A 14,414-nucleotide genomic window follows, 5' to 3' on the forward strand; every position below is an offset into this window, starting at 1 on the left:
CATTTTCAAGTGATTGAGTTTATATCATTAACATATATAATAACTTGAAAATGGCATAAAAGGCCTAAACCTGGATCGTAATTAAATAAACAATAATACGATGAAATGGCGGTGTGTTTATTTAAAAATTATTCCTTTTTACACGTGTTCTGAATCACCAGTTACACAGTCGTATGCAGTTATCAACATTTTTTCAGATGTACAGCTTGAACTTATAATCAGAAGAGATCATTCGAACTCAATCATAAAAAGTATGCCTTTGACAACATCGTCCTCTGACGTCTCTGACGTCTCTCTTGAAGCAAGAAACGGTAACTACGATGTGTTGGTACTGGAATTCCCTCGTTTAATGAAACAGTGAAGGCGGATCACGAGGTTGAATTTTTTAACAGTTATCGCAATGTAATTACCTTCATGTTGCAAGAAACTGTGGCACACTTTTGCCTGTGTTTAACAGTGAAGGATTTGCAGTTGTTTCTATCAGCATCGGCGTTAATATCGTCCACCAGAATGACCTTCCTCCCATATTTGGAGGAGCGGGTTTCAAATTTCCTTCCAGAGGTCATCATTTAGTTTTTTTCTGTAATTTAGAAATAAATTTTGTGTGAATCCCGCCTCTCTGAGATCTTTTATAACAGAAAGCCACGACCCTTTTTCATTCCCATTCAATTAGAGCATGTTCGTTGTCGTTGACAGTACGCTAAATTGCAATCTTCCTCCATGCAGTCACCGCACTGGTGAACTTACGTGATAAATTAAGCCATCAACGAGTGGCGACGCTCATTCCCACATTAGTTTTACAGCTACGTCTACAGTATTAGACGGAGGGGGGGGGGGGGGATACCGGTGAGCCAACATGGCGGTCTCTCCTATCTCATACTACGAGTACTACATCTACATGACTACTCTGCAATTCACATTTAAGTGCTTGGCAGAGGGTTCATCGAACCACAATCATACTCTCTCTCTCTACCATTCCACTCCCGAACAGCGGGCGGGAAAAACGAACACCTAAACCTTTCTGTTCGAGCTCTGATTTCTCTTATTTTATTTTAATGATCATTTCTAGCTATGTAGGTTGGGCCCCAACAAAATATTTTCGCATTCGGAAGAGAAAGTTGGTGACTGAAATTTCGTAAACAGATCTCGCGGCGACGAAAAACGTCTTTGCTTTAATGACTTCCATCCCAACTCGCGTATCATATCTGCCACACTCTCTCCCCTATTACGTGATAGTACAAAACGAGCTGCCCTTTTTTGCACCCTTTCGATGTCCCCCGTCAATCCCACCTGGTAAGGATCACACACCGCGCAGCAATATTCTAACAGAGGACGAACGAATGTAGTGTAAGCTGTGTCTTTAGTGGACTTGCATCTTCTAAGTGTCCTGCCAATGAAACGCAACCTTCGGCTCGCCTTTCCCACAATATTATCTATGTGGTCTTTCCAACTGAAGTTGTTCGTAATTTTTACACCCAGGTACTTAGTTGAGCTGACAGCCTTGAGAATTGTACTATTTATCGAGTAATCGAATCCCAATGGATTTCTTTTGGAACTCATGTGGATCACCTCACACTTTTCGTTATTTAGCGTCAACTGCCACCTGCCACACCATACAGCAATCTTCTCTAAATCGCTTTGCAACTGTTACTGGTCTTCGGATGACCTTACTAGACGGTAAATTACAGCATCATCTGCGAACAACCTAAGAGAACTGCTCAGATTGTCACCCAGGTCATTTATATAGATCAGGAACAGCAGAAGTCCCAGGACGCTTCCCTGGGGAACACCTGATATCACTTCAGTTTAATCGGTGATTTGCCGTCTATTACTACGAACTGCGACATTCCTGACAGGAAATCACGAATCCAGTTGCACAACTGAGACGATACCCCATAGACCAGCAGCTTGATTAGAACTTTAAATTTCTGTTTACTCACCTCCTTATCATTTTAGAAATGTGATTGGACACTTACGAATCACCTCACATCTCTACTTTGGAGATCACTGCGAAGTGCGTGGAAGAAAATAATGTGGGAGAAAATAAAAAGTGATTGGCACAGGTAAAAGTTTTAACGTCTCTTCTATAGCACCTTCTAAAACAGGAAGTGGAAGAAGAAGAAGTAGAAGAAGAAGAAGAAGAAGAAGGGCTGTAATAGCAACAGATCAAACAAGCAAGATCGTACCTTATATTGGGAGTTCGTTTTTTCCTTTCCGTTTACAAATGGAGAGTGGGGGGAAAAGCCAATGTCTCAACTCCTCTGTACGAGCTGTTATTTGCCTGATACTATCTGCGAGACTGAGCATCGATAACAGACTTTATGTTTAAAAAGTACGATCATTTTTAGCCTCGTCCTTAGAGATGGTGTTCATAAAATTGGCAAATAACAGTTCACACTGAGACGAACTAGCATTTCTGACATGGTCTATGGAACTGGAGGAAATCTTAATACACTCTCTTCCACGCATTTCATACTGATTCGAACCTATAGATACAAGCGCTGGCTTCATTATATTGTACGGAGCACGTAGTCAGATATGACTGGATTAAGAAACGAAATCTTGTCCTTACCTAAGGAACCATCCGGCTGTTAGTTATAACAGATTTAGGGAACGACGGAAAATCTGATTCTGGGCGATTGGTCGATAACTTGAACATCAGCACACCGATCAAGGAGCTGTCAAAGGTGCTTTTGTGCAGAACGTTGACGTTCACACAGTATGTGATTCTGCACCATTATTTCATGGGATGTTTAAAATGGCGAACTGGCTAATAATTTTTGATTTTTGAAGATTTCATTGTAAATACGGCATTTTGTGACCAATCGTTTCTGAAACGAATCATGTAATTACAAAAATTGTGTTAGGGATACACCGAGAGCAGTATGCAGATGACATCCAGGCTTTGTAAAACTTGAATGTCGCTCTTTCGAAAACGAAATTACGGGTGGCGTATTATATGGGTGCGCCTTTTCCTGTTATATGAGCAAGTTCGAGAGTGTTGTTTTGAGCGAGAGGTAACGCATCGAAAGGCAACGTCACCGTCAGACGGAGATGTGTTCACGCTTCACGGAACAACGACACAACGTCGCTTTGCTTAGCAGATTACCGAACGGTGAAAGTGAGGGTGGGAGATACCAGCCTTCTTACAAAAAGTTAGAATTAAGGAACTAGAAATGATAGTTTATTCGTGTCGAAAGCGAAAATCGTATCGGATTGGTGAGATGTAAAATAACTGAAAACTGTCTTGCATCATTTCAAACCATCGATATTTACTTTGTGTACATAATATATACACAAAACTCATGAAATAATATTTAGAAGACAGTACATAGACCCTTTTAACTTTATGCATGTTTTGTTTTTCTAACTACGAAATAAGATGAAAAAGAAACGCCTTTTTCTCTTGGAATACAGCTTGGCCTTTGCATTGTTAAACAGGTGAAACAATTATTTTAGAAAATCTTTATTTTTTATGCGCATTGTAGATTTAATCTTTGTACACATAAAGTAAAACCTAAATAATTTTTTTCTCCATGTATTTGTCGTAAGACACTGTTACGAAAAATATCACTAGTCCGCGTCGAACTTCCGCACTGTGTAAGAAAAACAAAGCAAACACTAAAATAAAATTTAAGAAGACACGAAAGCTCAGTATCCACTACTGCTGCAGGAGTGAGCGCTGCAAGAATAGGTTGACTTCATACGTCTTCCCCCACCAAAAGCAACGTGAAATCTATCTTCCTCAGAATCTGACGTTAACGTTTCATCCCGTTCCCTTGTGGAATGTTTTGATGTTTCCTTCCGTTCTTTAACTTCTCGTGTGAATCGACCTTAAGCTGGCTCAGAGGAGACCGCCCACGTAGCAGCTTAGCTGCGCCGCGGTGGTCCAGTGTGTTGCTGCAGGCGGGATTACAGACACGGCTTGTCTTGTCTCGCCTGCCGGCTAAGGATGGGCGGCGGGGGGCGGCAGGGCCACCAGCTGGCAACGCCTACAGGCTAGAGAGAAACTCTTCCGGCAGCCGCTAAACCACCAAGCGCCGGATGGAACACTATCTACTCAGAGGGGTCTCCTCGAGGCATGTCTGCACACTTTAATCTTAATCAGCATAATCAACTACATCGCTACTCATTTTAAAACAGTCTAACTCATGATGTGACAGTATCTACGAAATAACTTCAGGATAGTTTAGTATGTAAGGTAAAATTTTCTCTCACGTGCGTATAGATACCCAATACGAATCAAACTCCACGTCTAGACTGAAGAGACGATTAAAGCTTTGACAGTAGGTGGAGATAGGTATGTCGTTGAACATCGAAATGGCTTTTCATGATTGAGGAATTGATGCATCTACGGTCGCAGGTTCGAATCCTGCCTCGGGCATGGATGTGTGTGATGTCCTTAGGTTAGTTAGGTTTAAGTAGTTCTAAGTTCTAGGGGGCTGATGACCTCAGATGTTAAGACCCATAGTGCTCAGAGCCATTTGAATTGATGCATACGTGATGCGCGGTTGGAGAACGAAGTGTAGTAAGGTTTTCACGCTTAAAGGCAACTTCTCCGGCAGCAGTTCATCGTCATCTTAGGGAAGTTTATGGAGAAGTTTAATTTCACCACCACAGGTATGGTTTTGGTGCCAGGAATTCGATAAAGATCGAATTAGGTATGCGAGACGAGCAAAGGTCAGGGTCCCCAAGCAAGTACACCTAAGATGACACCGTGTGCCTTGTAGAAGAGCTGGTTCAGTTCGATTGTGAAATTCATGTGAAGCTGACAGCACTCGAAATCTACATCTGCATTGGCAGTGCTGTGAATATCGTGGAAAAGAAGTTTTCTCGCTAGGTATCGCGGCAACTCTTCCGAAAATGAAGCTAAGCAAATGGGGTTGTGGTTCCCGGGCTTAATGTGGTTTCAGGTGGACGTGTGCCATTCCTGCATCGTATCATTACAGTGGATGATACAGTGCCCCAGGAACAATGGACAATATTCAGGCATATGACAGAAATGATTATTTGAAGCAAAAAAGTGGAGTAAACATGGGGTCTAAAATGCATACCTTAGGAGTATGAGCACTTCTTCATACTGGATACTGTGAAACAAATCTTTTCTAGTGCAAGCGCTTTGCTTTCCATATTTTGAGAGGAGGCAGTCTAGGCCAAAATAAGAAAAAAATCTCCAGTAAACATGGACACTGAGGTGCATACCTTAATAGCTATGAGCATTTTTTCAGTTTCGATATTCTACTGCAAGCTCTTCGGTTTTCATATTTTTGGAGGAGATAGTGTGGACCAAACAAGAAAAACTGTCGAGTAAATATGGGCTTTAAAATGGATACATTAAGAGCTATGGGCACTTTTTCAGTAGAAGAGATGTGGATTACCAAATTAGAAAGATTGCTCATAGCTCTTAAGGTATGCATTTAGGTCCCATATCTACTAGACCTTTACGCTTCGCATAATAGTTTCTGCCACATCGCAGAATATTGACAATTCTACCCGATAGACTCTGTATGTGGATGCATTGTGTGTGTGTCACAGCTGAAGCGAAGAGAGCATCAACGGTATGGAGACATTTATGCCCCCCAAAAAAAGGCAATTCAGAACAATAATATTTGCGAAGAAAGCTAGACCAGGCTTTCGGGGCCACCAGAGTGTGCTTCTAATTGATTGCTTCACCCGTGAAGAGACTATTACTTCTGGCAGTTACTTGCCTCAGTGGAACTCTTTCAGAAAGCTTTTCGTGCAAGACAGGCTGCTTAAGGAACACGTAGGAGCACCTGTGAATGTGAACGGAACTCTACCAAATATTGTTCGCTGGTGGGCGGTACATTCACACCCGAGAAAATGGTCGTTTACTGGCCATTGTTTGTCGTTTACTGATCACTGTTTGCTTACGTTTGCTGCAGTGTAAATAACGCTTTACTGAAATGATTAATAGACAAACACCGATTAAATGACAAAATTTCATTCACCGACTATCAGTTTCAATCTGCGTTGTAGTTGTGATCCAGACAGTGTAAATTACACTGAAGCGCCAGAGAAAATGGTATAGGCATGCGTATTCAAATACAGAGATTCGTAAACAGGCAGAATACGCCGCTTCGGTCGGGAACGCCTATATACGACAAGTGTCTGGCCCAGTTGTTAGATCGGTTACTGCTGCTACAATGGCAGGTTATCGAGATTTCAGTGAGTTCGAACGTGGTGTTATAGTCGGTGCACGAGCGGTGGGACACAGCATCTCCGAGGTAGCGATGAAGTGGAGATTCTCCCGTACGACCGTACCACGAATATCAGGAATCCCGTAAAACATCAAATCTCCGACATCGCTGCGGCCAAAAAAATATCCTGAAAGAACGGGACCAACGGCGACTGCAGAGAATCGTTCAACGTGACAGAAGTGCAACCCTTCCGCAAATTGCTGCAGATTTCAATGCTGGGCCGTCAACTTATTTCAGCATGCGAACCATTCAACGAAATGTCATCGGTATGGGCTTTCTGAGTCGAAGTTCCACTCATGTACCCTTCATGACTGCAAGACACAAAGCTTTACGCCTCGCATGGGACCGTCAACACCGACATTTGACCGTTAATGGTTGGGAACATGTTGCCTGGTCGGACGAGTCTCGTTTCAAATTGTATCGGGTGGATGGACGTTTACAGATGTGGAGACAACCTCACGAATCCCTGGACTCTGCATGTCAGCAGGGTACTATTGAAGCTGGTGGTGACTCTGTAATGGTGAGGGGTGCGTGCAGTTGGAGTGATATGGGACCCCTGATACGTCTAGATACGGCGCGTACGTAAGCATTCCACACGAATTGCTACAGAGTGGCTCCAGGAACACACTTCTGAGTCTAAACACTACCGCTGGCCACCAGTCTCCCCAGACATGAACATCTGGGATGGCTTGCAACGTGCTGTTCACAAGAGATCTCCACCACCTCGTACTCTTACGGATTTATGGACAGCCCTGCAGGGTTCATGGTGTCAGTTTCCTCCAGCACTACTTCAGACGTTAGTCGAGTCCACGCCACGTCGTGTTGCGGCACTTCTGCGTGCTCGCGGGGGCCCTACACGGTATTAGGCAGGTGAACCAGTTTCTTTTGTTGTGACCGTAGAAAATTTTAATTTTTATTCTTGCTTTTGTGACCATAATAGAGAGTCCAGGCTCCATAGGCAAACAGCCAGCCGACATTAAGAAATAGTCCACAAGCACGTAGGGACAAGATAAGCGGCGGAGTCTGTCAATTATGGCATGTTGATCAAATAACTTAGTGTTTGACTTCCTGCCAGAGGAAGCAGCATGAATCAAACTTGTGCAATGGAAGACGCAAACACCAGGAGTAATACAGCAAGACAGAGTGTCAGTCACGTGTGGAAAAGACTCGTGTGGAACCAAATTAAGTTGTGTGCAGCTAGAAACGAAAGTGTCGTGTGGAACCATAGGCATTCTTGTGCAATCCGAACGCTTAGAAATGAAAGGGTCATGTGAAACAAATTACCTCGTGTGCACCCAAGTACATGAGAAACTAAATAAAAGGCCAGGCAGCGGAATAGCTAGAGGCAGAAATTCAGATACAGATTCAGAGCGAGTGCCGGCAGTTTGGAGATTCCGCAGCGAGACGCCGGACCGGCCGAGTAGGCCCGTAGCAGCCGATACAGCTGATAAAGATTTCAACTATGAGAAGACGGTGGTAGACTCTGGTGGACACTCAGGAACTGCAGGTCAAGTAGGATTTTTAGAGTTTCATTGGAATAGTGTTGAACAGAGGCTGTCAGTCTTTGTGTCAATTACTTAGAGAGATTTCAGTGCTAACTGAGAACAAGTGATGTACTGGCAATTAGCTTTGAAGTAGCAAGTCCGAAGAAATAGACTGCATCTTACTAAGGGGTTTATGGTCGAACACCACGCATAAGTATATATGAGAATAAACTTGATAGAAACTAACCAATCTTTTATGCCTATTGCAATTCTGTAACCTATTTTCAGGAAACTTATTTGCTTCAAACCAAGGAGATTATCTCTCTCTCTCATCTCCGATACAAAGGTTGACAGCAATTTATAACTAACCCATTGTCGATAACGTCCCGATTGCGCTAAGCAGTTCGCACTTAATTCATTATGGTGTAGTGAGGCTGTGCCGGGACGCGACATTTTGGCTCTACAGGATATAACGAAAGAGTCACGGTTCCTAAGACACGGCGTCAGTTATGGTTTAATGAAGTGACTGGCAAATCAAACTTAATCTATGAATCAGCGTCGTTATCTTACTTACAAGGGAACCTTCCCATCGCACCCCCCTCAGATTTAGTTGCAAGTTGGCACAGAGGATAGACCTTGAAAAACTGAACACAGATCAATCGAGAAAACAGGAAGAAGTTGTGTGGAACTATGAAATAATAAGCAAAATATGCAAACTGAGTAGTTCATGCACAAGATAGGCAACATCAAGGACTACATGAGCTCAGGAGCGCCGTGGTCCCGTGGTTAGCGTGAGAAGCTGCGGAACGAGAGGTTCTTGGTTCAAGTTATCCCTCGAGTGAAAAGTTTACTTTTTTTTATTTTCGCAAAGTTATGATCTGTCCGTTCGTTCATTGACGTCTCTGTTCACTGTAATAAGTTTAGTGTCTGTGTTTTGCGAACGCACCGCAAAACCGTGCGATTAGTAGACGAAAGGACGTGCTTCTCCAGTGGGAACGGAAAACATTTGATCGCAAGGTCATAAGTCAACCGATTCCTCCACACGAAAACACGTCTGATATATTCTATACGACACTGGTGAGGGCATGTCCGTCACATTACAGGAATATGTTATCGACCCACGTAACCTGTACACTTGGCGAATGGGTAAAAAGATTCTTCTACTTTGCCCGATTTAGGTTTTCTTGTGGATGTGATAATCACTCCCAAAAAAGTGATGAAAACATAAGAGTTTGTCACATAAACTGCAACAAATGAATGCAACAGTTTCACAGTCGCACAGTTTTCCCTGTGCTCTGTCAAAATATGAGTTTTTACGTTTTCAAATTTTTGCTTATGTAGACCGTCAAATGCTGCCTGCATATGTCCAAGCAAATCTGAACATGTCCTGGAATTTTGGAGAGCGAAGTTGAGTATGTGTGAGTGCCTGAACTTTGATAATTGTCTGAAAATTAAATTTAAACTTTTTACTTGAGGGCAGACTAGAACCAAGGACCTCCCGTTCTCCAGCTGATCACGCTAACCACGAGACCACGGCGCTCCTGAGCTGACGCTGTGCTTGATATTGCCTATTTTGCGCATGGACTACTCAGTTTGTATATTTTACTTATTTTTTTCATAGTTCCACACAACTTCTTCCTGTTTTCTCGATTGATCTGTGTTCATTTTTTCAAGGCGTATCCACTGTGCCAACTTATAACTAAATCTGAGGGGGGGGGGGGATGGGGAGGTTCCCTTGTTAGTATCTTCTGACAGATGTTATCACTCGATGGTGACACAGGAACTTGGTGATAGCCGTGACATCAGTCTTAAACGCGGGCACTTACCGAGGTGCCCTCGTTAGACCACACATTCCGGATCCGGGTGACCGCCGGTGACAATGGGAGAGAGGTGTGTGTCGGTGACAGGCGCCACTTGGTCTGATTAATTCCGGGCTAGCGCCGCCTTCGGAAGCCCGCCCGCCCCGGCCGGGCCTTTGATTTCCCTGCGGGCGTCCCTTACGTAAGCGCGCCGCCAGATCGATAGCTCGCAAATTTCATTTTAGCGCGTGTCGAGAGCAGCCTCCCGCGCCCGTCGCCCGGCACCCTCTCAAACCCACCGCAGCTCAGCCGCCTGCCGCTCCCCGGCCCTTCAAACATTTATCCAGCCCGCCAGCGGCTGCCTCCAACGCGAGATTTGTCAGCTGTCCACAGAGGGGGCTCACTGGCAAAGACCTCAATCCGTACGAGGTTCGCTGTTGGGGTCCAGCCGAACTGACGTTTCCATTTTCGTCTCTGCGTGCAACATATTGTTTCCAATCAGATCCCTCATGCAGGGTGCAGAAAAATTCGCGTACTACGACTTCTCAGGGCGATTTCTCACATACTAGCAATACAAAAATGTCTCCCACAAAATATCGTTCTGCGCATATTTTGGACAACAAATGTACCTTGTGATCAAAAAGTCAGTATAAATTTGAAAACTGAATAAATCACGGAATAATGTAGATGATGTTGTTGCTGTTGTTGTTGTTGTTGTTGTTGTGGTGGTCTTCAGTCCTGAGACTGGTTTGATGCAGCTCTTAATGCTACCGTATCCTGCGCAAGCTTCTTCATCTCCCAGTACTTCCTGCAACCCACTTCCTTCTGAATCTGCTTAGTGTATTCATCTCTTGTTTTCCCTCTACGATTTTTACCCTCCACGCTGCCCTCCAATGGTAAATTTGTGATCCCTTGATGTCTCAGAACGTGTTCTACTAACAGGTCCCTTCTTTTTGTCAAGTTGTGCCACATACTCCTCTTCTCCCCAATTCTATTTAATACTTCATCATTAGTTATGTGGTCTACCCATATAATATTCAGCATTCTTCTGTAGCACCACATTTCGAAAGCTTCTATTCTCTTCTTGTCCAAACTATTTATTGTCCATGTTTCACTTCCATACATGGCTACACTCCATACAAATACTTTCAGAAACGACTTCCTGACACTTAAATCTATACTCGATGTTAACAAATTTCTCTTCTTCAGAAACGCTTTCCTTGCCATTGCCAGTCTACATTTTATATCTTCTCTACTTCGACCATCATCAGTTATTTTGCTCCCCAAATAGCAAAACTCATTTACTACTTTAAGTGTCTCATTTCCTAATTGAATTCCCTCAGCATCACCCGATTTAATTCGACTACATTCCATTATCCTCGTTTTGCTTTTGTTGATGTTCATCTTACATACTCCTTTCAAGACACTGTCCATTCCGTTCAACTGCTCTTCCAAGTCCTTTGCTGTCTCTGACAGAATTACAATGTCATCGGCGAACCTCAAAGTTTTTATTTCTTCTCCATGGATTTTAATACCTACTCCGAATTTTTCTTTTGTTACCTTTACTGCTTGCTCAATATACAGATTGAATAACATCGGGGAGAGGCTACAACCCCGTCTCACTCCCTTCCCAACCACTGCTTCCCTTTCATGCCCCTCGACTCTTATAACTGCCATTTGGTTTCTATACAAATTGTAAATAGCCTTTCGCTCCCTGTATTTTACCCCTGCCACCTTTAGAATGTAGACAGAGAGGTACAAATTGACACACATGGTTGGAATGACATGGGGTTTTATTAGAACCAAAAAATACAAACGTTCAAAAAATGTCCGACAAATGGCGCTTCATCTGATCAGAATAGCAATAATTAGCATAACAAAATAAGACAAAGCAAAGATGACGTTCTTTACAGGAAATGCTCAATATGTCCACCATCATTCCTCAACAATAGCTGTAGTCCAGGAATAATGTTGTGAACAGCACTGTAAAGCATGTCCGGAGTTATGGTGAGGCATTGGTTTCGGATGTTGTCTTTCACCATCCCTAGAGATGTCGGTCGATCACTATACACTTGTGACTTCAGGTAACCCCAAAGCCAATAATCGCACGGAGTGAGGTCTGGGGACCTGGGAGGCCAAGCATGACGAAAGTGGTGGCTGAGCACACGATCATCACCAAACGACGCGCGCAAGTGATCTTTCACGCGTCTAGCAATATGGGGTGGTTTTTTTTTTGTTCTAATAAAACCCCATGTCATTCCAAGCATGTGTGTCAATTTTTACCTCTCTATTTACATTATTCCCTGGTTTATTAAGTTTTAAAATTTATGCTGACTTTTTGATCACCCGGTATAACAATTCCGTCTGCTATACCATAACCTTAAAGTTGGAGGCAGGTCGTGAAATAAAACTATCTTGTTAAAACAATTATGATGTAAAGGAGCAGTGTTACCCTCTGAGAGGAATTTCGTTATGATGACCGTGTTGTAAGTAACGGAGGTGGCTTATCGGAAGTGAAAGTCAGAGTTACGTAAATATTCAAACAGTAACAAACAATAATTTACGTATCCACACTGTTCAAAGAGCAAAGAAAACGGTCGCCAGCCTAATTAGGCACGAGAATGATTTACATTCTTGTTTACGAAGGTAGGTTTGAGTAACTTTAACGGACAAATACATCCTATATTTTGCCACACGCGAGTGCAATCAACTCTGACACCTGCATATGTTAACGTCAAGTTTGGAGTTGACAGCTAGAGCAGAACAAACTATTTCTATAAATATAACAGATAGCGATATACACTATTATCTTCAGGGCTTAGTCAAACTGAGTGGTTTCAATAACATTACTATTACAGTGCACTTTAGAATTAAAAATTGGACATAGGTTTAATCTTACTTTACTAACATATTCCTATCTGACATGAAATATAGATATGGTGTACAGCAAAATTAGTTATTGTGCATAGATTAAGTCTCTCACTACTAAACACTTTTTTATTTAGAATGAAAATTTTTTAATAAAGAAGTTACTTTTTTTATAGATAGTTGTCTTTCTATTAATCGTTATGTAGCATGAGCACAATAGACAAACTATGAATCCTGTTACAACATTAATATGCACTTCCAATACACAAGAGGAACCCAATATTGTACAGGATTTGACTTTAATAGCAAGAGTAATTAAAACTTTCTATAATTAAGTAACTTTGTGCCTTTGAACTACTTTCAATGAGGGGGGCCCCTTAATCTTGACCACTGTAGCAGAGCAAACTGAACACACTTTCAATACACTAGAGAAACAAGTACTTAGCAAACATGAACAACAACTGTCAACAGTTGCAGTTCTGAACTTTTACTGCAGTGAAATACAAAACTGAGATATTTGTTAGATCCTTTCAACAAACATTATTGATCTTAGCACACTCTATTGCCATATTGATATGCTTTCAATAAAGGACACTCGCCAATCGTAGTTCAAACTGAGAGGAACCTGAGAGGTGTTGTGATAAGGAAAAAATCAAGGTAGGTACATCAATTCAGTTATAAATTACCTTATATTTGAGAACATTAACACATCCAATGAGCTGATCCTTCACTGTACATTACTATAGTTCTTCTATTACAGTGATTGCGCAATGTGGTGGCGATTGCATGTTGGTAGGTGGATTTGCAGGTAGAATTGCTGGACTCTGTCATTTCTTGGTGGCGATGATAGATACCAATTCCAGAATAGTTCCAGCTCTTTATAAATCCATCCGAGGCATTGGAAAGCGCCCGGAAAGCCTCTCTCGGCACAGCAGAATACACAAGTTTTACATGAGCAGTTGACAGTTTGGTAGCTCGTCCCCGACTGACTCTTTGTTCCACCTTTCTATCCGTGCCAATCACATTTTGCGCGCGCTACACAGTTCCGTTCCCGAGGGGAACCACAACAACTTTTACATACGGAATAACTAAGGTCAGCAGTTTACATAACAGCAAACAATCCTTTTAAACAAAACATATCATTTGCACATATTGGTAGTTCCACACAAAATTATTTAAATAACATTATTCAGCCTCAAATATAACCAAAGAGATTATATGACAAGACAAATCATCATTTGCTCATATTGTACATATTACAGAGATTACACTTCCTACACTCTAAAAGGCATCAAATGTTTTACAAAGAAAGGAGTATACAATTTTGTGTTATTGATTCAATCAAACACATTTGCAGAAGCTCAACGATGTAACATTAAATAAAACAAAAGGCAAAATAAATCATTAGAGCATTAGAGCTATAGTGTTACAAATGGACGTTAAAGATTGGCAATCTGGCAACACTGTAATCACGTGTACGATAACTACCTCTGTCAGTACATAGCAGTAGCACTGTGCAGTTGGCGCAGTGGACAACGATTAATATGAACAATTATTCTTGCCATGTTCAGGTCCATTACATTTCGCTAGGGCCTTACGTCACCAGTAGGGATAGAACGTGCTTTGCAAATACTTTCGATGGACCCATTGGAGGAGGCACACAGAAAACAGTTTTGGAAACTAGTAGATCTACATCTACGTGATTACTCTGCTATTCACAATAAAGTGCGTGGCAGAAGGTTCAATGAACCACCTTCAAGCTGTCTCTCTACCGCTCCACTCTCGAACGGCACGCGGGAAAAACGAGCACTTAAATTTTTCTGTGCGAGCCTGATTTCTCTTATTTTATCGTGATGATCATTTCTCCCTATGTAGGTGGGTGCCAACAGAATGTTTTCGCAATCGGAGGAGAAAACTGGTGATTGAAATTTCTTGAGAAGATCCCGTCGCAATGAAAAACGCCTTTGTTTTAATGATTGCCACTCCAATTCACGTATCATGTCTGTGACACTATCTCCCCTCTTTCGCCATAATACAAAACGAGC

The sequence above is a fragment of the Schistocerca americana genome, chromosome 1 (assembly GCF_021461395.2).
Source record: "Schistocerca americana isolate TAMUIC-IGC-003095 chromosome 1, iqSchAmer2.1, whole genome shotgun sequence".
In the NCBI taxonomy this organism is placed as follows: Eukaryota; Metazoa; Arthropoda; class Insecta; order Orthoptera; family Acrididae; genus Schistocerca; species Schistocerca americana.